The sequence below is a fragment of the Camelus bactrianus genome, chromosome 1 (assembly GCF_048773025.1).
Source record: "Camelus bactrianus isolate YW-2024 breed Bactrian camel chromosome 1, ASM4877302v1, whole genome shotgun sequence".
Classification (NCBI taxonomy): domain Eukaryota; kingdom Metazoa; phylum Chordata; class Mammalia; order Artiodactyla; family Camelidae; genus Camelus; species Camelus bactrianus.
Genome location: NC_133539.1, coordinates 55,029,719 through 55,052,945, shown reverse-complemented (window position 1 = coordinate 55,052,945; position 23,227 = coordinate 55,029,719). Strand labels below are relative to the sequence as shown.

General features: G+C 39.0%; 1 long non-coding RNA gene across 1 annotated transcript in view; it reads right to left on the bottom strand.

The window, feature by feature from the left end:
* LOC141577730 (uncharacterized) overlaps positions 1-22,994 on the bottom strand; it is a 34,093-nt gene extending 11,099 nt beyond the window's left edge. Inside the window, exon 1 of the long non-coding RNA XR_012507087.1 lies at positions 22,919-22,994. This is a non-coding gene — a long non-coding RNA (uncharacterized LOC141577730). The remainder of the gene's footprint in view (positions 1-22,918) is intronic.
* Between the last annotated feature and the right edge of the window lie 233 nt (positions 22,995-23,227).

The following is a 23,227-nucleotide window of genomic DNA, read 5'->3' as shown; positions in this document are numbered from 1 at the left end:
AACTATACTACTAACTATTATAACTATAAGCAATGTTACAGAGAATCCCTCAATGAGAAGAAAAATAATGCCTGATCCAAACCTGAACAGACATAAAATAATGAAAAGTATCAGAAAAGGTAAATATATTGGAGCATATCATGTATTTTTCTTATTTTATAAATTCCCATAAAAGACGATTGACTTTTTAAAGAAAATTAATAAAAATGCATTGTAGATCTTTACCATAGGTAAAAGTAAAATGTATGACAATGTACAAGGGTAGGAACAGTGAAATGAAATAATGTCCATAGGATAAAGTGGGTTATTTCTTAATGATCAAGAAGTCAAGTAAACAAGAGTAGATAACTATCCTAAATTTTTAGGTCTCTACTACCTGCGATTCAAATTACAGGAAACAAAACCTGGTAGCTCTGAAAGAATTAAATAAGTCAACAATCATAGGTGGAAATTTTAATAATACTTCTACCCCCCACTAACTGACAGAATAATAGAAAATTAGTAAGGCTATAAAATACATGAGCAGTGCGAATTAACCACTTTGACTTCATTTACATGTATAAAGCAGTCTGCCTAACAACACCCAACAGCATTCTTTTTAAATGTACCCAAAACATTTAGTAAGATACATCACATCCTACTCCAAAAAACAAATACCAATAAAATTAAAAGACTTCAGATAACACAAGTTATTTTCTCTGACCACAAAGGAATTAAATTAGAAATCAATTACAGAAAGATATCTGGAAATGCCTTAGTATTTAAAATTCAACACTTCTAAATAATCCACAGGTCAAAAAATATTATGATAGAAATTAGAAAATAGTTAAGGAGAGTGAAAACACATTACGGAAATATTTTAAAATGCAGAACTTGAAGGGAACTTTTATAATATTTAACATTTAGGGTCAGTAGATCTATAATCAATGATTTATGCTTCCACCTTAAGAAAACAGATCAGTTTAAACCAAAAGTAATCATTACAAAGAAAATCAATAAAAGCAGAAACCAATGGAATACCAAACAAATAAAACAGTAGAGGAAATTGGGGAAACCACAAGTGGGTTCTCAAAGAATATCAACTAAATTCATAATTCTCTAACTAGATAGGTCAGAAAACAGAGAGGAAAAATAATATACCAATATCAATAATAAGAGAGCTAGTACATTAACAACAACAACAAAAAAGAGCTAGTACACATTCTATAGATACAGGGAGGATAACTGAACATTATGAAAGTAATTAAAATGTAAAAGTCAACACTACAGTGATCTTTGTGGAACCTGACAAGATGCACATATATGGGGTAAATATAATGGAAGAAAAAAGGGAACTGGATTAGCCAAGAAAATTGAATGAGAATCCAGAAGGAGGACTTGTCCCCACAAGATTTTAAGATATATTACAAAACTGAAGAAATATTTAAAAACTGTTTTGATTCAGAGAGAGGAAAAAACCATATCGTTTTAAAGGCAAACCTCAGACTGGGAGATGATATTTGCAGCCTACTTAACTGATAAAGGATTGATGTTTGTATACTTAAAGCACAATAAATAAATAAATAAAAAGATAGATGATAGATAGATAGATGGATGATAGGCAACACGATAGCAAGATGGGTAAAGGGCATGAGCCGGAAATTCACTGAATAGGAATCCCAAGTGGAAAATAAAATATAAAGACAAACCACTAGTAATCAGGGAAAATGAAAATTAAAACCACAATGATACACAATTTCACATTTATCAGATTGGAAAAAATAAGTCCTAAATAACAACTGTTGGTAAGAATATGGTAAATGGAAATATTCATGCATTTCTTCAAGTGAATTGCTTCAAGTGAATATTGGTACAAAGAATGTGTGGATCAATTTTCCTGTATCAAATGAAGCTGATGCTGATTGTATCCACTGATGTATATCTTAATTTTGTTCATTGCTATATCTCCAGGACCTGTATCCATATCTGGTGTGCATTAGGTTCAATTATCTAGGTACCTTGTATTCATAATTGTTCTAAAGTAACCTTTTGCTGTATGACTAACCATCTCCAAAATTCATGGTGTGAGACAACCACTTATTGCTCATGAATCTTTCAGCCAGCAACTTGGGCTGGGACGGTTCATACCTGCTTTCTCATAATGCCATCTGACTCATTTAAAGGTTTAGGCTTTGACGGGGGTGTGTGGACTTCTCTCCTCAAGCTCTTTGTCATCTTCCAGGAGAATAGCATATGTTTTTTCACAGGATGTCAAAAGAGTTCCCAGCAGCAAGAGAGGGAAACCCCTAATGTGCAAGCAGATTTTAATCGTCTCTTTTTATCACATTTTTAATCTCCCTTTATCACATTTGCTATTGTGAAGAATGTGAAGGATATGAGATTTTCCTCTTACTTGCAAGCTGACAAATTAGCCTGCTGTAGTTTTCTGGAAGCTGTCAGAAGATACAAGTCTATTGGTCCAGAGACAAAGAATTTTGTTACTCAGAGCTCAGCAAGCAGCATGAGCATCATGTTCACATCTGTTCTTTTTGCCTCCCAAGTCGTATGAGAGTGGCACAGAGGTAGACGCTTCACAGGCGTGGGCTCCAGTCACAGCTGAGGGACCCTGAGCTTATAGAACCTCAATCTTTTATAACCAGCTGTGAGAAAATCTACCTTTTGCCCTAGAAGACATTGTCTTTACAATACAGGATGTTAGGTAAATCTGTCCTTTGCTCTGTAGGGAGACCCTGCCTTTATCTTGTAAGGCCTTGTGCTATCCAAACATCCTTGAGAAGATAGTGTGGAATAAAAGGCCAATTAGTGCCTTGCTTATAAGATGTGAAGAAATGTGAGAGAGTCATAGAGAATTATCACCAACAACGTATTATTGGCCAAAGAAGTCACAAAGACAAACCTAGAATCAACATGGGAGGACACAATACCAGGGCCTGGATACACAGAGGCATGATTCGCTGAGCATCATTACTACAGTGATCCGTCACATCCTTCAGCCCAATGAAACACAGCCAGGTATGAGATATTCTCACAGAGAGATACAAGGAAATATGTACAAGTATGTCCATTACCACAATTTTTTTTCACAAGTAAATATTGGCTACTATTTAAAACCTCATCTAAAGGGGAAAGGGTATATAAATTGTGGTATGTTCATACGAATAAATGACAGTGATGGTGAAAATAAGAAGAATAATTAACCTTTACTGAGTGGTAGCATTGTTAACAAGACATTGTTATAAATATTTTAAGTATATAATGCCAACTTACAAAAATTTTATGATGTATCAGAGGCACACACCTTGATCGAGATTGAGATCTAGTGGGATGGTTGTCTGAAATATGCTATATCAAAATGGGTATTTAGAACAAAAAACATAAGCTGTGGGTGGAGGTGGAGAGAATATTCATCTACACATATACAATTTAAGACATACAAAACAATACTATTTGCTCATTTTTTTCCTTTCATGTCTTTATTTTTTAAAAACTTTATTAAAGTATAGTCAGTTATAATGTGTCGATTTCTGACGCACAGCATAATGTCCCAGTCATGCATATATATACATATATTCATTTTCATATTATATCATTAGTCCACTCTTTTTTTTTTTTATTTATCTATGTGGGAGTTCCAAAGTTATTTTGAGCTCTGTTTTTCTTTTCTTTCTGGATTCTACCCCCTCCTTTTAATATTAAAAATAAAGCTGGGTGTCTAGTGCTGTAGCCAAGAGAAGATTAGTGAAGAAATCTTTGCCCAGCCTGTAGGTGGTTCTTCTGCAGATTTCCTCTGGGCTCCAGGGAGAAACAACATCCATCTCTGCTGCCATTCTTTACTTGGCCATACAGATTCAAATTACATTGTGTCTTTCAGATAGTCTTTGAACTTTCAAATCCAACAAGTACACTCATTCTTCTTTTCCATCAATGTTATGAATTTTTCTTCTTGTTCTTCTTCTTTTTTTTTTTTTTTGGTATTTTTTAATTCCCATTTGATGAGATTTTTCTAGGAAGGAAGGTAACATTACGTGTTCAGTCCATCATCTGGGTGGAGAACTCCATGTTGTATCTTTATTCAGTTTTACTTGTTGGAGGGGACTGGCTGGATAACCTTGCAGTGTTTCCCTTGGCATTTTAATTTATTTTCCTCACCCATCCTTAGAAGGTGAGTTTCATGTTGACATATAATGTCCAGGCATATTTCAGATTTTACACAATTCCACCCCAAGGTGGGGCCTTAAAGGACTAGAAAAAATTTCTTTCTTTCATAACTTAAACGTTTATTTTTGATATAAACATAATATTCTTTTTATCTTTGTCCTTTCTGTTATTTACACTACATTCACTAAACTTTTAGATTTTTTCCAGCCCTCTATGAAAACCACTGCACATTTTTTTATCATATCCTCTGATATTCTTGACAGCCCCTTATCAAAAATTCTTACAAAAATCTAATATTTAAACATATCCTAAAATTTTTAGTGAAATTCAACGTATATTTACTGAGCAACTTGGACATTCTTGCCATAGGTAACTGAGGGATGAATATGGTTTGGTACCTGCCTTTGAGGAACTCGCAGTCCAGTGGGAGAGAAAGACCTATAAACATATTAACCAAGGCATGATGTGATATGTGCTAAGACAAATGTGTTTATAAACTACTTTGGGCTCACAGATAAGGGAGTGATTAATTCTGCCTTCAAGGCTGAGGGAAAACTGTAGAAATTTAATGACATCAAATTGACACTTGACAGATAAGTAAGGGATTCCAAAAGAGGCCAAGTGAGCATGGGTGTTCTGAGCACACACAAATGGCTGCAGTGTAAAAGGATATGGCGGTTATAGGATATTGTTGGTGAAATGGGAGATACTGTAAGAGACAAAGTCAGAGAAAAACCTAGGGATTGGGGGTGGGGTACACTTTGGAGTCAGGCTAAGGAGTTTGCACTTGTATATGCCAACAATAGGGCTTTGAAAAAACTTTCCGTAGGAAAGAGTCATGGTCAGACTTGTCTTTAAAAAAGTGTGTTTGGGGGTCTATTAGAATGTATATTTTGTGGAAAGAGCAAGCTTGTTTGTTTTATTGTTATATACCCCGTGTCGAGAACAATTCACGCATGTAGCCAGCAAGTGCTTAGTGATACTTGTTAAATAAATGAATGGCAGCTAATATGCAGGCTGAGATTGCAGGGAAGAAGTCTGTACAGTAGTTCAGGGAAGTGGTGATAAGGACCTTTATTAATATGCCTTGTTTCACTGTGAAGGTTAATCTCTCTCCAATCAGGGTGACTATATAAGTTATTATTCCAGATTAGGAAACCTTTGACAAGACAAGAGGGTGCATTTAAAATTTTTCTGGAGATATCAGAGGAAAACTGGATGATATGGTGGGTGTGTCTCAAGTCCATACATTGTCAATACTCAGCAGTGGAATTGGCAGGGGGCACCACTAGGGAGTAGGCAAAGGCTGGGAAAGACAAGGCCCCATAAGACACATGATGTGCACATGATGTGCTTGTGTTTGTGGGGATGTGTATGTCTTTGGTCTGGTCTGCTTTGTAGTCGTTACCTACCCTTGAAGTTATTAAAAGTTTGTGAAACACAGTATATTGATATCACTTGGGTCAAACTGCTAAGATAACACCCAATGAGCAGGACAGAGTTTCCCCTGAAGGGAATCTTCCCGTTGTGAGATCAGTCCTGGGGCAGGGAATGAACACTCAGGAGGAGGGCCGGAGATTGACAGTCGTGGAACCATTTCCACTTTCTTGCGGTCTTTCGACAGTCGGGTGCTAGGGCACCGAGATGCCTGAAACTCTCTTGATCTGGGTAAGGGGGTATGTTGGCTACTGCCTTGAGGAAGGTAAGCCATGGCCCTGAACATTTAAGAACCAGAAGGGTAGGTGTCGGCCTGTGCACTCAGCATGTACATACAGCTAGTAGGAGATCTGAGTTATTCTTCATGTTGTGTTTCTCTCATTATCCCCAAACCATCTGTAAAATTTTCTTAAAAATGGCAGATTTTCTCTGCTCTCACTGTGGGAAGGTAGGGCAAAAGCGGGAGGGAAGATACTGAGGTTGTAGGGGGTACTGAGCTGGCAGCCACCAGAGGGAAGACCCTCTGAATAGGAAGGTGGGGACTGACTGCAGCGGGATCAGAGGCCTGGGGTTGAGGGGAGCAGGGGACGAAGCCAGGCAGCTGCCGGAGTGGTGGGCAGCAGCCAGGCCAGGTTTGTGGTCCATCGTCACACTCCCCAGTGTCATTTTGGAAGGAAAAACCAGTAAAAGACAGGACTTTGCAAAGTCATAGAGTCTGAGGAGTCAAACCTCAAAACTGCATATTTAATGTTACAGCTCCAGGCTGGTGAGGCTAAGGTATTTGGGTTGAAAAAAATGGGGGTTTTTTTTGAAGGCATATTTCTAATTCCTAGAGTGGGAGAGTTTTTCTTTTCTTTTGCCTTATTTCTTCCTGTTGCCCAAATGGCCAACATCCAGAAAGTGATCATACTTTTCCTATTTCACTTTCCCAATTTTTTTCTTTGTTGACCCTTTTCTCATCACAATCCATCCATCTTTTTCTGTATCCTCATTTTCTGTCTCCATTGTCTGACACTGATGGTGACTCTGAACTGAGGTAGAGAAAGAAAAATTCTGGGCTTAACATTCTCTGCTCCTGCTTTTTTTTTTTTTTTTTTTTTTTTTTTTTTCCCTTCTTCTTTTTGCCATTGCTTCTGTCACTTCCAGTTTCCGTGTGGCTGAGTTCTCACAGGTCTCCTCTTGCTCTACCCTCTTCCTTCTTGCCTGAGGTTTCATCATGTCTTATAGAGCCCCCCTGCACCTCCTTCCTCCAAGGCCGCGTTGGCCACTTCCCAGCACACCTCACAACTCACTCTCTCGGATCCACACACCCATCCTTTGATCCTCTAACCATCTTAAGCAAGGGGCAGAGATAAAGGGTTATTATTATTTTACCAATAAGGAAACTTATTCCCAGAAACGTCTTGACAAAAGCCAGCCAGCCGGAAATGACAGAATCATAAGCATTAAATCAGTTACAGAAAAGTCTACTTATGAATGTTAAAAATCACTGAGACTGGGAGCTCTCAGTGGCATCCAAAGCAATTTCAAGAGTGGGCACTTACCAAATCAACCAATGGAAGAAGGTGAAATATGAGTCCATGCTGTTCGCAGGCCACCAGGCACTGTTTATTCTTCCAGCCTCTCTTGACAGCCTGGACACACAGCAGTGCTGTGGCTGCCATGAAAAGCCACCATGACAGCAGGCCCTACTGCCAGCTTAACCAGCTGCCAAGTTTGAATACACAGTGGGGTTTGGTAGATGGTTAGAACTGATACTATTTAAAAGCAGGAAAACTGTGAAATAGGAAGTGGGTTTTGCACTCGTTTTAAACAACATTAGCTTAATTTGTGAGAAAGGGAAATAAGACTGTTTGGAAATGTCTGGTGCATGGGTTAGTGCCTCTCACACTTGTGTAAGACTAAACACAGAGAGGCCTGGTGCTCATATTTTAGAATTTAAGAACCATCGTCAAGATACTTTACCAACCCTGTGGCACTTTTACAAATGCCTTTATTAATAATGTTTCCATATCATAAAGCTAGATGGGAGAGGCCATCTTTTATTCATCAGCCTCAGAATAAAATGGTATCATCTCTGGGATTTGGAAAGAATTTTGGTGGCTTCAGTTTTCTTCTTTATCCCCTCATCATCACTACTCCCATCCCTAGCCAACTTTTTTGTTGTTCTGAATTGTTCTGTTCCAGTGGGAAAGCCAGCTAATTAAACTGGTCCTGTGATTCATCCTAGTCCTCTCAGCCGTCCAGCGTATTGAAACCATTGATATCCACACTGGGCTGAGCCTCCGGATTATCTGGGAGAGATCTTGTTTAAAATACAGATTATTGGACTCCACTCCAGATCTCCAAATTATAATTTCTAGGAGTGTGTCATGGACTCTGTGTTTTAGGAAGTTTGACAGTGATTCCTTTGTAGACTTGTGTTTGGAAACAACTGAAATATGAAACTTCTCAGTCTGATCAGTGTCCAAACTGGAATATGAAAGGCATACTTACTGATAACTCTGAGATTGTCAGCAGACAGAAGAATGCCAAAGGACTGTGGCAAAAGCACGTGTCTCTTTTTGCAGATGCTAGGGAAATTTCAGGATCTTATGGGGGACATGGACAGAGTTGCAGATATGGAGAATAATAGAGTTGTTTGGGAATCCCTCAGGGAAGTCCATCTCTTTTGTGAGCTGCCTTCACTGACCTGGCAGACACCATAAAATATGCTCAAGATTGGCAAATATTCCATGCTGGTGAGAACAATGCATGATGTGTTGGGGTCATGAACTTGAGATAAAATTAGAAAGCACATGAGTGCCATATTGAATTCTGGCTAAGTAACATGATTTTTCAGTTTTGGACCAGTAAACATTTCTATATGTATCTATTAAATATTATTCTTTGTAGTGCAATAAATGGGAAGTTTTCAAGCAGAGGAAGGTCTTATCAGATATATGTTTAGTTAGCAGTGAGCGGATGGAATCTACTGGAATGAGAAAAACTGGGAGTGGAGAGTTCTTTTAGTAGCCAGTACCATGATGAAAGGGCTTGAACTCAAGCAGCGTCCGTCAGGATATAGACTGAGGAATAGATTTCAGAGTCATTTCTTAGGTAGGACTGGCAGAACTTTTCTAACTGACTAGGTAGGGAGACTGGTCAGAAAGAAGGGGATGGGGATTAAGGATGCCTCAGATGTTTTGAGTGACTAGGAAAATGATCATGCTATGAACAGAGACAGAGAACACATTAGGAAGAGTAGGCTTTTCCCTCCTAAACTTGAAATGCATGTGGGATGTGGAGTTGAGCCTGTTCAGTGGACAATTCAGCAGGGCAATTGGAACTGGAGCTCAAGAGAGAGGAAGAGGAGACAGGATTCAGGGATTGGCCAATGGGGTCAACTGTGTCCTCGGAGGAGTGGATGAGATGGGAGGAAAACCCAAGGATGGAAATGGGGGCACACAGAAAAAGGAGGAACTATGGGTCAGGGGGTTATCAAAAAAATCTAAGGAAGTGTCAGAAAACTCATTTCCTGGTGGCATGGAGCCTGGGTGGCTACAGTAATGCTGGCAGGGGGCTTTATGTGGTGGTGGTCGAGATGGGGTAGGAGTGGGTGAGAGTGCTCGGATGAGGATTTCTCTCACACTAGCCTTAAGCTAGAGGAGATGCCATAACTGCTGCAGTGAGCAAAGCCAAAAGCTGAGTGGGAATCTAAGGTTCAGTGAGTCCAACAGAGAAGTCTAACCAATTGTGAAAACTTCAGTGCCAACAGCAGGTGATGCATGCCAGGGCAAAGTCAGGACCCAAGGGCCAGCAGGCTGAGCACCAGCAGTGGACCTGGAAAGCGGTGGGTTTGGAAACATCTGACTAAACATTCTACCTTGTGCCTGTTTTTTATATACCGACCAGCTGCAGCATGTGGTGTGAGCAAAACTATCCAAATGCAAAGGTCAAGGAATAGATAACAAAAAATAGGTAACTATTTCAAAGCCTTCCTTACATTAATTTCTGAAACCTCAGTACTGTGCTTGGCACATAGTATGTTCTCAATAAAGGTTTGATGAAGGAATCAATAAATGAATCAGAGTAGCAGACAATTTCTGGGAGTGAACTAAATTCCTAGGAATTCTGGAGATGAGTGCCCACTCAAAGCAATTCTATTGAGGAAGCCTTGGGACGCCAACCTTTTTGGCTAAAATGTCATGGAGAAGAGCATTCCCCAGAGAAAACACTGAGGTCACTTTTGCTTTCCTGAATGGAATGGAAAACCTCCTGTCCTGATGCACCCTGTGGAGCAGAACAGATAGTCGTCAGTTAGAAGCCCCTTTCTTCCTTTCAAGATTGGAGAGCTGATAGATAAAGAATAATGAACCCTATCAGAATCCATAATTATCTCACACGATTTTAGTTTTATAAACTTGTAGTGCTATAATTTTCTGTCTTTTCTTTGAGCCATTGTTTGGAAAGACTGCAGTGTGTTCTTTATTTTCCCTGCACCAGGACTGCCGTCACCCAGCATATCACATCCACTATATCATATTAATGGCTGCCAGCTCAACAATTTGATACTCCATCCCATATATCAACCGCTGATATAATCCATTGCCATACAGTATATTTCATTTGCATTTATCTTTTCCATATACAGCACTCTCTTTTATCACTCTTTCAGCGGCCCCTCTTCTCCCCCCTGTTTATTCTCACTGGCACACATCTATACAGCCTTCCTGGCTGTGTTATTAATAATCCCTACAAAGACCTCTCTCCCCCTTTTACCTTTCCCCTCAGTAACTGACAGCTTCTTACAATTTGGCCTTTTAATGCGGTAGAGTTGGGGCTGATTGAGGATGTTTCTTTGTTATTTTCACAGACATTAGCATAGCTGCCTGAGCTGGGACTCAGGCACTTTCTCTAGCTATGATTTATGACATCAATCCAATTTATGGCCATTTAAAGGAATGCTGAACTGGCTGTAAATCAGCAAAAGCACATAAAATACTCATGAGAACTGCTGGAATCCATCTGCATCAGCCTCCATCACCGGTAACAGCAGCCAATCGGCAGCAAAGGGATGGGGTATCATGTGGGCAGAGGGAAGCGATGGCAACCGTGGGCTTGCATCAAGGAGGAACGACTCACCTGGTGACAATAGACAGTATGGATATGAATTGCAGCTGGGTAGGAAAAGTCTATGGGGGCAGAGGTTGGGGGCGAAAATTTGGGCTGGTACCTCATAGGTGCACATTAGGATGTTGCAAAGGGTGGAAGCAGCATATTTTATAATAGTTTACAATTTACAAAGCAACTTCATCTGCAGTTTCTCTTCTAAGCCCGTTGATAGTTCGATTTATTTTGCCTGTTTTATAAAATAAAAGATTTAGTCTATAATTACCAAAGGGTCAAGTTAAGTCCACGTTCTCCCTAACATAGTTAAGTATCCCCCCCTAAAATGGTTTATTTTGTGTTGTTGAAGTCAATTCTTGAATTGAGGAAAGACATCACAGTACTTTAAATATATTGCTAGGACCCGAATGGCATTTTTGCCAGATGATTTATTCTTTCTTTGCATGTAAATATGAACAAACCTTTGAGGGGTTTTGACTGTTCTAAAATGTATTCCAGTGTATTGTTGAAGAGAAAAAAAATTCCTCAATTAAGGCTAGTTGTTCCTTCTTTAGCCCTTTAGCGATTTGCTTGTCCAGCTACCCAGCTTTTTGTTTTTCATTGGGCCTTAAACCCTGGTGGTCCACATGGGTAGATGGATAAAATTGTTAGAGCAGGCACTTAGCTAGATAAGAGCAGAGGAGGGGGGACACAGGCCAAATGGCAGGAATTGGGCCAAAAGGAGAGACACAGGCCAAATACAGGAAACCATACATCATGTAAGCACCAGGGGTCCCTGGGCAGAGGAGGAAAAGCAGGAACCTCTGGGCTGATAAGTGTTCACACCTTTTGGGGTGGTGAGAGGCCTAGAGGCCAACAAAGAAAGGTGGGAAAAGGCAGGAATCTTCAGTCCAAATGTAACCTCTTGCTTATTATGCCCTCATTTCAATAAAATTAGCCTTGCAGATTAGAAGTACCCATCATGCACTGATGCAATGACACTTCGGATCCAGACTAAATAAGGACAAAAATCCCTCCTCCCTTCAGGAAGGTAGAGTTGGGATGAAAATCAGGGAATACGAGTACAAAAGCTTTCCTACCTAATGAATATTCCACCCATTCATTTTCACACTCTATGTGACCAACTTGCCAAAGAAACTCAGGGCAGCTGCTCACCTGAGCCTGCCCGCTTTCCCCTTGAGAGTGTACTGTCTATCCCTTAAAAGATCCTCACTTTACTTTCTTGACCTCAGTGGCTTGTCTTTTAATTCTTTCTTGGGTGGGATAAGAACCTGGACACCGGCTACATCTACTGGCAGCAGTATTTTGACCTGTTAATTTTTTTTCTTACTCCTTAGCCTTTCCTTATCTCCCTTTCCCCATCAGGTAACTGATGTTTTCTCTGTTCTCTTAGGGGGTTTTGTGTAGGGGAGGAAACTAGATGTAGACCCCAAAGACCTCTTAGCTTTTGTCTCCTAAAGTCAGAGGCTCAGAGTGGGAGAAATTTTTCAAGGAGAGCAGAGTGTCTGAGAGAAGCTGAAGCGAGAAATGCATCAGGCCCTTGCTGATCCCCTCTCATCCAGAAAGAGATTTCTCTGTGCTGGGAGGAGGAGAAAATGGGAACGTGGGCTTTCAGTGCTCCGGAGGTCCTTAGCAGTCTTGCTTTTATCACTTTAATTAATAATATTTTCAGTTAATTGTTTCTAAAACCCTGTGTGTGTGCCTGTGCGTGCTTGTGTGTGCATCTTCATCCTTCTTCGCTTCATAATAAACTAGGGTTCAGCTTTTTCTCCCAGTCCGTTGATAGCATGCTTCCCGACACATGCATTTTCCTCTACCTGGTCTATCAGGGGCTTGTATATTTCCTAATGATTTTTTTTTACTATTTCTCTCACCTGCTCCCCTCACCCCCGATAAATTATATCCCGTGGACAAACTTTTCCCCAGCTGTGCATAAGTTTCAGAAGGAAGATGCTATAAAACATCTAATCAATAAATATCCCTGGTCTCTTCATAGAGTAAAAGAGTCAATCAATCTTTACTCCTCTGCATAAATGTGCATATTTTATCATAGCTCAGATTCCATTACAAACTATTTCCATGGGGATTTCTTTTTGGTTGCAAGGGAGATTCTGTAATAAGTAAAGAGTTTACCTTATTTACCAGAATTCTCTGCCTCCTTTTCAAACTAGGTGGGGGAGGTGAACAAAAAAGCAAAATAAGCTCTACAAATTGTAGGTGCTTAGTGCCTGTGTAGGAGATCTGTATTCTGACCTTGGATGAGCTAACCCTGAACAGGTTTGTATTCATTTCAAGCAGCATCCAAGACATGGACAGGAATCCCTGGAGGGCTCAACAGACTTCCTCAGCAGGACTTCACCACATTCAGAAAATGTAGATGAGCTGTGCCTGGGATTATGTAGTCATTACCCTTGATTAAATTTAATTACCATAATTTATGAAGGACATGGAGTTATTTGGTTCTGAATTGTAAAGACTGGTTGTTTATGTTTTATGAATTTGATGGAAATTTGGCATCCTGCTACTATTTCATTTGGGCTGTGTTTGTGTGATTTACGATTTTTGCCATCCTATCGTATTTTCTCGTGAATTCCCCTTCAGGGTAGTAGGCTGGAGATATCAGAAGACAATTTGTTGGTGAACCATGAGTTAACAGTTACATGGAAACTGCGGGTTTCAGAAGGGAGGATTCTTTAAGACAATGGCAGAGATCAAGGCTGGAGGGCCTGGGATGTGGCATAAAGTTACATTGTATGTAAATTAAGCTGCCTTGAGGTACAATTTCAAAATCCTGTGTTATTTGCCTATGAATCTAATTGCCTCAGTCACTTGTAAACTGTTTGACCTTAGTCAAATTTATTAACCTCTCTCTGCCCCAGTTTCTTTATCTGTAAAATAGAGATAGCAATAGTACTTATTTCAGTATTAATTGAGACATTTTGTGTAAAGTGCTAAGAACAGTTTGTGGCACAAAGTTCGCGCTGAATGATGCTACCTATTAGTACTTTTGTTGCTATTCTTGTTATGCACTTTGTTCTTGTTACCTCTTCTTACTAAAGCCAACCTAACTGAATTGTATTACCATGATTTATTTGGCCCCTAGCTTTTCTATATTATTTCTAAATTGTTATGTTATTACCACTTCCTTTTCTGACAACTTCTATAATCCACATATGCTGCAGTTTAGCATTGCGTATGTTATCACCCCATGCCTATACATTGAATCAGTTCCATCCTAGCTCCATAAATCCTCATCAATGAACAGACTGATCAACAGCATAGATTTCTATGCCTTGCCCATCTGGTTTTCCATACAGTCTCTCCATCCTAACTTTTGGTTATTTATCTACTGGAATTTATACCCTATCTATTAAAAAAAAAAAAGGATTTGAGGCAGTAAACATTGGTACCAGATAGCTAGCAATACTAGGAGCTAAATTGCCATATTAAAGATTTAGATAGAATGTGAAATTCTTTTCCTGAGAGCAGGAGTTATTGGATGCTGGAGAGGGTTACCAGATTGTTTCAACTAAAATACCAGAGCTTTAGGCTCACATATTAATTTCCAAGTGGTATGTGAGCATAGGGCAGAAAGCTCAGAGCTGCAGTAAACAAGGACCCTTACTCACAGATCATATGATATCAAAACATCCCTTTAATTGCCAGATCATTTTATTAAAACACAAACAACAGGATAAGGGTTGATACAGAACTAGGGAGGGGATGCCTGGATCCACCGTGGGTTAAAGAGACAGACATTAGAAATATTCTAATGGCATGTATTTTCATTTAATTATAATTATAATCCTAATTGTAGATTCATGAGTTAAGAAGATCAATCCTCCTCAGTCTTCTCTAATGAAAGAAAAAGTGGGTATACATACTTAAAAATGCAAGTTCCCAGGCCCCATCAAAGATATTTTAAACCAGAATCTACAGAGTGCCTGGTGAAATAAGGTATTTAACAGTCACCCATGTGATTTTTATTTTTTAATAATGTTTGGAAAACACTGAATTGGATCATCACTTGGTAATCTGACCCACCTCCTTTGTCTCGCTCCATGGATCCCCATCGGATTTTCTTAAATTAGGAAAATTATCATGCCATCATAGTGAAAGATGATAAGCAAACGTCACCAAGGGCTTTGTAACGATGGGGAGCATTTAGCTTCTTTGAAACACATAAGAAATATTTCCAAGAAAACCTGTAGAATTCAAAGATGTAAGATAAGGTTACCCTCTAGTACTGACATTTATGATTTATGTGATTTTGGACATTGACCTTTTAGGCATCAGGTTTTTTCACCTGTAAAATGGGAATAATCACATAGTAAGCTCTTCATAAAATTGTGAGCCCAAACTAGACAAATAGCGAAGTAAATGCTAATTATTATTACTGTCACTCCTTTATTGGGGTTTTGGCTGTCCAGGCATGACTTTCCCATTAATCTGCAATTATTTCCTTCCTCTGTTGTCATTTCAATGACACAGCTATAGTGTGTTTTTCTTGCTGCCCAGACTCTATTCTCTTTTATTCTTTCTATGGTTTTTGTTTTTTATCCAAAGGGGAATGCTTAGAATTTCTTTATTCCATCCCAGCCTCTTCTCCAAAGCTGAAGGTTGATCTGGTGCCAACGCAGCCATTTTTATCCCCCAGAGTAGCAGGGGAAATGTGAAGTTGGCTGGTGGCACTGCTGCTTTCTATGACTTTTTTTTTAAGGCAAAGTTATTCCACAACTTGACTAGTTGGAGCTGAGATAAACAAGCTTTCCAAAGTCACAGAACCCAGAATAGAACTTGGATCTCTGACTCATCAGAGGCAGTTTAAAATTTGTCTCCATCTGCTCTAAAAGCATAAAGAGCCTGGTGGTTCTTGTGCTTCAGTCATTAGTAGAATTAGGAAGGAATACCCGTCCCATCTTAAAACATCTGTCTCTCCTATGGGTGCTTCCACCCTCTCCCTCATTCCCTGGGATGCCCTGCTCATCTCAAATTATAGAAATCACCACACTCTGTGATATAGCCACAAAGAGACTGCAAATTTTCTACTGTTCAGGAAGTTTGAAGACCTTGAGTGGATGCAACAGAGACTAGTATGATGTATAATCTGGACAATAATAGAGCAAAGATAGGAGGACTTGGGGAAAGGATGCACTTGTGTATACATGGATACACATCTAAATACTAATGTGCAAGTGGGAGGGTACAGCTCAGTGGTAGAGCACATGCTTAGCATGCATGAGGTCCTAGGTTCAATCCTCAGTACCTCCATTAAAAATAAATAAACTTAACTACCCTCCCCACCAAAAAAGAAAAAAAAAATCATCCCAGGATCTTGTCAAAATGCAGATTCTAAAGTAGAGGTTTGAGGTGGGGCCAGAGATCTAAAGTTCTTATAAGTCCTAGGAGAGGTTCAAATCGCTGCTCTGCAGACCACATTTTATGAGCAAAGACCTTGTCCCAGGCTTTCGGAGATAGTATGCTCATTAAGTTTGAGAAGCTTTGATCTAGAATGATTCTCAAACTTGGGCTCTACATTGGCTTCACCTGGAGAACTTTAAAAACTGTGGCTCCACCCCAGACATTCTGACTTAGTTGTTTTGAAATGCCTCTTGGGCATTGAGTCCCCAGGTGGCTGAAATATGTGGCCAGGTTTGAGGACTCCAGGCTTATGGCTAGACTGTAGACTAATACTTCTCAAAGTATGGTTCCTGGGCCTGCAGCATTAACATCACGTGGAGCTTGTTAGAAATGCAAATTGTCAGGCCCCTCCCTAGACCTCCTTGAATCAGAAACTCCGAGGGTTGAGCCCAGGAATCTGTGGGTTAACAAGCTCTTCAGGTGGTTTGGATGCAAGATAACCAGGACCCTAGCAGAGGGTTTGTTAAAATACAGACTGCTGACCTCTCTCCCAATGCAGTAGGTCTTGGGTGGAAATAGAGACCCTATTTTGAAGCCCCGAGATCAAGATGCAGGAGATCATGGAGAGAAAAACAGAGATTATAGCTCTAGAAGAACTTACGGATGATCTTAACTGAAGAAGAAGAGAGAATGGGTTAAAAACATATAACTAGAAGGTAAGAGCCAAAAATTTTATAGTGAAAGCTAGAAATGCTTAAAATTATTTCTAAATTGTTTTAACATCTTTCCTCCTTTTAGAAGGGAATTCTGTGAGGTCACACTCATGTTTTCTTGCTAACTACTGAGTGAATGAAGGGATGAATTTAATGACTTAAATTCAGGAATACAAATCTGTTTCCGTGTGACCTACTCATATTCGTTCGTTCAGTCAGCATTGCTGAGCCCCTGACGCCTCAGGCATTGTGCCTGGGCCTGAGGAAAGTGGGATGAGCAGTCACAGCCTAACGTTCCTCTGACCTTTATTCACTGATCCCTGCGCTCATTTTTTCATCTCTTTTGACGTATTTATTGAATACTTACTATGCATCAAGCTCCTTACGCGCTGTGGCATGTAGGTGAGCAACAAAACCAGTTTGACCCTACCTTTGAGAGGATTACTGTCCAATGGCGGGGCGGGGGGAGCAAACAAGTAAGAATGTGCATGAATATGTAATTTCAAACTGGGATGAGTGTTCTGAAGGAAATGCTCAGAATGTGGTTCTTGGAATAATGGAGGAGAACACATACCTTCCATGGGCAGGAAAGAGCCCCTTGGAAAGGGAACCCATTACCTCAAAGAAAAATATAGTTAAAGTAGTGGGTCCAAGTCTGGGCTTTGGTATGTAATAGGCTGGTCGTGGCTGGAAAACTTAGTAGCTCTATAACCTGGAACAAATTACTGTGATTCTTGAAACCTCGATTTTTTCCTCTGTAAAATGAGAATGGTGATAGTACTTACCTCATAGGGTTCTCATGAGGATTAAATGACATAATCCATGTAAAGTATTTAGTCTGATGTCTGGCATGTTTTATGTACATATCATTTCCTCAGAAAACCCCACGAAGTGCATAGTATTTTTCAGACTTGGTAATGGGGGTTTAAGAGGTTAAGTAACTTGACTAAGTCACCAGCTGGGAAGAATGAGATATGAAGGCAGGACTGTCTGGTGTAAAAGCCTATGTTCCCCCACCTGACTCCACTGTTTATTCTGTTACTCTTTTTCTATAAGGCTTCATCTTTCATCTTGACTTTACTCTTTTCTTTCTAAGCAATGCAATAATGTAGAATAAAGGCAAATAAAGGAGTAAAGTGTTTCTCTATGTTGATTTTGATTACTTACCCCTGTGTGGCTTGAAGCAAGGAAAGGTGGGGCTGGGAGTGTTACCTTTCCCATCTCAGCCTCGGGAGAACTTACCTCCACATCATTTTTAACTAACTCTATACTTGCAGGGGTTTTATTAATTAGGGTCAGTTTTTCTTCTTACATACTTCCTGTCTTCTCACATATGGAATAACATGTAGAACTGAGGCATTCATGAAAATGTAGACCAGAAAATGGGCTTACCTAAATTGTTTGGCTACTGTGAGACTCCAAGATTGGCAACTGGGAATGGGTGGTCCAGGAAGGAGGGCTGCAGTTAAGAGTCAGTACTCAATTGATTGACTTTCAACTCATATAGTATACCAAGATACAGTCTAATTTAATGTTTTTCATGCTCATAAAATGATACTTATTACCTCATCATTATAAAGCTGCATCATGTTTTCTGAGGAGTTACACCACTCATAAGGTATAATATGCATATGAGAGTAGGTGGCATCTTCTTAGAAGTGGTACATCCTGGTTGCTATCCCCACTGTAGAAATGTCAAGTAAAGAGACTGTGAAGATGGTTACCACAGTTTGCTCTGCTAGTATTTTGGCTGGGAAAGGCTGACTCTACCACCTCTATTTCATCAGAAAATCAATTTGTGATATTTGTGTCAAGTGGTGATATTTGTGTATGTTTGTGAATTTATTTTCAAAAATCACGGTATTGAGTTAAGAAAGTACCTATTCACTCGCCCTATATTTACCTTTCTAAGACTCAATTTTGTCAGCTGCCCAGTTGGTCCAGTTCCTGCCAGCTCTAACAGTATGGCTCTCAGGTTAAAGACTGCCAAAATGATGGCCAGTTCTTCACTTCTATTCTGTGTTTTCCAGACACGGTTGTTGATGACTGATTGCTGAGCATTGATGTCAATGAAAAGTTATGACTTTAGCCAGGTGGAAATGATGCACTGGTGCATGACATTAATGTTCTCAATTTCTCTTAACTTACTGGACTATGAAATTCATGAGCACTTAAAGCGCTTTGAAATTTTTTAAACTTTTTTTTTAAAAAGCAAAGCTATATTATTCTCTTAAAGTAAATGTAAAAACTGCAACTTTGTGCTGATACTGGACTTAGAATTTGACATAGTTTTTTTCATTTAATCTTGTATTAATCCTATGAATTAATTTCCTTACCTGTACTTTATGGATGAAATGAAGTTGCCATGACACCAAGGTAGCTCAGCAGAACATGGGGCTTCAAGATTGCCTGAGTTCAAAAGCTGACTTACCACCGAAGTAGTTATGTGTCATGATTAAGTTAGTAAACCTTGTAGTCAGTTTTCTTACATGTACTGGAATACGTATAATGTGATACCTGACTCCATAGGGTTGTTCTGAGGATTCAACGAGATAACGAGTATAGAATTTATTAGAACACTGTCTGGTATGTAATATGAAATCAGCGAATGCTGTCTGTTATCATCATTGCCCAAGGTTGAAGAGCTAGTATGTGCTGGAACTGAAAGTTGAGTTCAATGCTCTTTGTCTCAGAAGACCATAATCTTAGCATTGTACTGAAGAGGATCAGAATGTTCCACCTTCAAATATGCCATTTTGGCATAAGGTCTATTTTGAGCTGAAAGCGATTGAGAAACAGCAGACAGAAAAAGACCCTCTACCTGCCCCCATTGGTTTAAAAGCAAGGCATAAATTTCCCATTGTGAATGTGACTTCCTCCTCTCTCCTGGCCCAGGAAGAGGAGAGGACTCTTGCCATTGGAGATGATGCCAACTCAGATCTGCACAAACAAACCTACTAAAATAACCTCATCTGCCTTTAGTTTGCCCCATATATTTACCCTCCGCAATTTACAAACCCTAGAAGCCCAACCCCATTTCCTTTGTCTTGTGAAGATAAATCTCCACAATTATCACTCTTTGTTAAAATGATATATAGGCTATCAGGCCTAACCACTTGTTGAGGGGGGGATTTTTCACTTCATTCCTGTGAAGCTTCCCTCCCCACCCCCCAAGCTACCTAATGCCTTTTCTCTTGTTAATTTGTCTGTCAGCTTAATTTGCAAGGTCCCAGTTGCAGAACTTAAAAGGGCAGAGGAAAGTTTTTTTCCTCCCCTACAGTACCAGGCATCCTGAGATGAGTCATCAGTCTAAGACGATTTGTGAGCAATTACATCTAACACTTAACATGAGTACAGTGATTTGAAACTGTTATCTTGAAGTTATTTTCCCTATCCAATCAATTCTCTACCTAGCAGTCAACATAATCTTCTAAATATATAAATGAGATCGAAACGCCTATTTTCCTAAACTACTTCAGTGACTTTTCATTGCTCTTGTATCCAAATCACGGATCCTAGCCTCTGCCCAGGGTCTTAAGACTTCTGCTTTCTCACTCGCTCTGCTCAACGATACAGTCATCTCTTCAGTTCCTTGAACCTGGCAATCTGTTCACAGTATCAGGGAGTTTACACATGATGTTCCCTGTGCCTGGAAGAAGCTTTCTCCCAGTTTTCTCTTGGTTTATTCTTATTCATTCTTTAAGCCCCAGTGTAAACATTTCATCTCAGAGAAGACATCCCTGATTATATAACTCCCTTAGCCTCCCTGCCTCCAATAAATGCCGTTTATAGTTTATGGCATTTAACATGGGTGCTAATTACGTATTTATTTATGTTTATTTGTTTAATATCTGCCTTTCCCAATATACTGGTAACCTCATAAGAGTAGGTATTATCTCTGTTTGGTTCAACACTTTGTGGGCTGCAGAAAGAACCATATTCACTTACAGACATCCTTTCTCAGAAATATTACCCTGACGAGTCTGAACCTTCTCTAGGGGTGTGTGTGAGAGAGAGTTGGCAGTGAGAGAGGGGGAAGAGTGAGAGGGGGAGAGAGAAACTGCATTTGCATATTGCTATATATCTTTCTATTCTATTCTGTTCTATCTGATCTATCCCATTTCATTTTTTAAAAATGCTACTTGCAGAGCACTAATCTGATATCATGACCCACTAAAGACCTAAACCTGAAGTTTGCAAAACAACATATTTGATTAATGGTGCTCTTTTGAACTTGTCTGCATATCTCTTAAACATACTTTCATATTTTTCAGTTCATTTATTTTACTATATATGTCATTTTAACTTTATCTTTGTGTCAATAAATCAGTCTTAAGTGGGTCCAGCTTATTAATTTGCCAGTTCATTTGATTTTTACTTTTCTTTCATTAGGAATGTTTTTAACTTCTAAGAAGAGTTTAACTTCGGAGGACTGCTTTCATAGTAGCATATTCTTGTTTTATGGGTACAATTGCCTCTCTTTTCCTTTTTAAAAATTGGGATATAGTTTACATAATGTAAAATTCACCATTTAAAAGTGTACAATTCAGTGTTTTTTTCCTGTAAATTCACTATATTGTGTAGTCATCACATTATCTAACTCTGAAATGTTTCCATTACCCAGAAAGGAAATCCCATTCCTTTTAGCAGTCAGTCCCAATACTCCCTTCCCTCAGCCCCTGGAAACCAATAATCTACTTTTTCTCTGTGGATTTACTCAGTCTAAGCATTGCACATAAATAGAACTATATAACCCGGCCTTTTGTGTCACATACTGTATATTTTCTTCCATTTAAAATATATTTTCACGGTTCATCCAGGTTGTAGCATGTAACAGCACTTCATTACTTTTTAATGGCTAAAAAATGCTCCAGTGCATGGACATGCCAGATTTTGTTCATCCATTCATGAGTTGGTAGACATTTGGGTTGTTTCCAATTTTGACTTATTGTGGATAAAGCTACTATGAACGTATGTACACAGTTTTGTGTGAACATATATTTGCAATTCTCTTGAGTATACATTTAGGAATAGAATTGCTGGGTCATACAGTAGTTCGATGTTTAACTTTTTGATAAACTGCCAAACTGTCTTCCACAGGGGCTGTGCCATTTTACATTCCCACCAGCAATTTATGAATGATCTAGTGTCTCCACATCTCGCCACTTGTTTTCTGTTTCTGTTTGTTTTAAGTCTAGCCATCTTAGTGGGTCCGATGTGGTATCTCACTGTGGTTTTGATTTGCAGTTCCCTGATGATGATGATGTTGAGCACTTTATGTGCTTAGTAGGCATTTGTACGTCTTCTTTGGGGCAAAGTCTTTTTAGATCTTTTACTCGTTTTTAATTGAGTTATTTGTCTTTTTGTTACTGAGTTGTAAATATTCTTTATATATTCTGAGTACCAAACACTTAACTAATATATGCTTTGCCATTCTGTAGGTTGTCTTTTCACTTTCTTTATAGTGTCCTTAGATGCACAAAAGTTTTAAAATTTGATGAAGTTCATTTTATCTATTTTTTTCCTTTGGTTGCTTATGCTTTCAATGTCATATCTAAGAAACTGGTTTAATCCAAGGTCATGCAGATTTATACTTGTTTTCCTCTAAGAGTTCTACAGTTTTAGCTCTTAAATTTTAGGTCTTTGATTCATTTTGAGTTATCTTTAGTATATGGCATAGGGTAGGGGCTCAGACTCATTATTTGCATGTGGACATCTAGTTTCTCTAGGTTCCATTTATTGCAAGGACAATTCTTTCCCTATTCAATTGTCTTAGTGTCCTTGTTAAAGGTCAGTTGACCATGGATATATGAGTTTATTTCTGGGCTCTCAATTTTACTCCATTGGTCTATATGTCCAACCTGGGCCAATACTAGACTTTCTTGATTACTGTAGCTTTATAGTAAGCTTTTAAATTGAGAAGTCCTCCACCCTTTTCTTTTTCTTTCAAGAATATTGGGAGGTCCTCCCCCTTTTTGTTTTCTTTCAAGATTGTTTTCATAGTTCCTTGAATTTCCATAAGAACTTTAGAATTAGCTTGACCATTCACAGTTGCTTCTTGAATTTTCTTAAGTATGAGGCTAATTTGAAAACACTGTTTTGTAATACTTTTTTTGTCCCTAAATTATCTTTTTCCTTACCTTGGTTCTGCTCATCAATGATCTTTTCTCAGTTGTTTGATCTTCTGTTCATAGAAGATGCTTGTCTATATATATCTGTTGAAATAATGAATAAATAAATGACCAACTTGATAAAAAAGAACTGCTGAATGGGTTTTCTTTGTCCTGAGCTAGATCAAAATCCACCCCTCCAGATGTATTCCTCACTGAAATGCCAATAGTGACTCTGATTAGTGCGTGGTCTACACAACTCAAGATTTATGACTCAGTTTCAGGCAGAAGTATTGAGAGTGTACTTAAGTCATCTCATTCTGTTTCTTTGGACAGAGA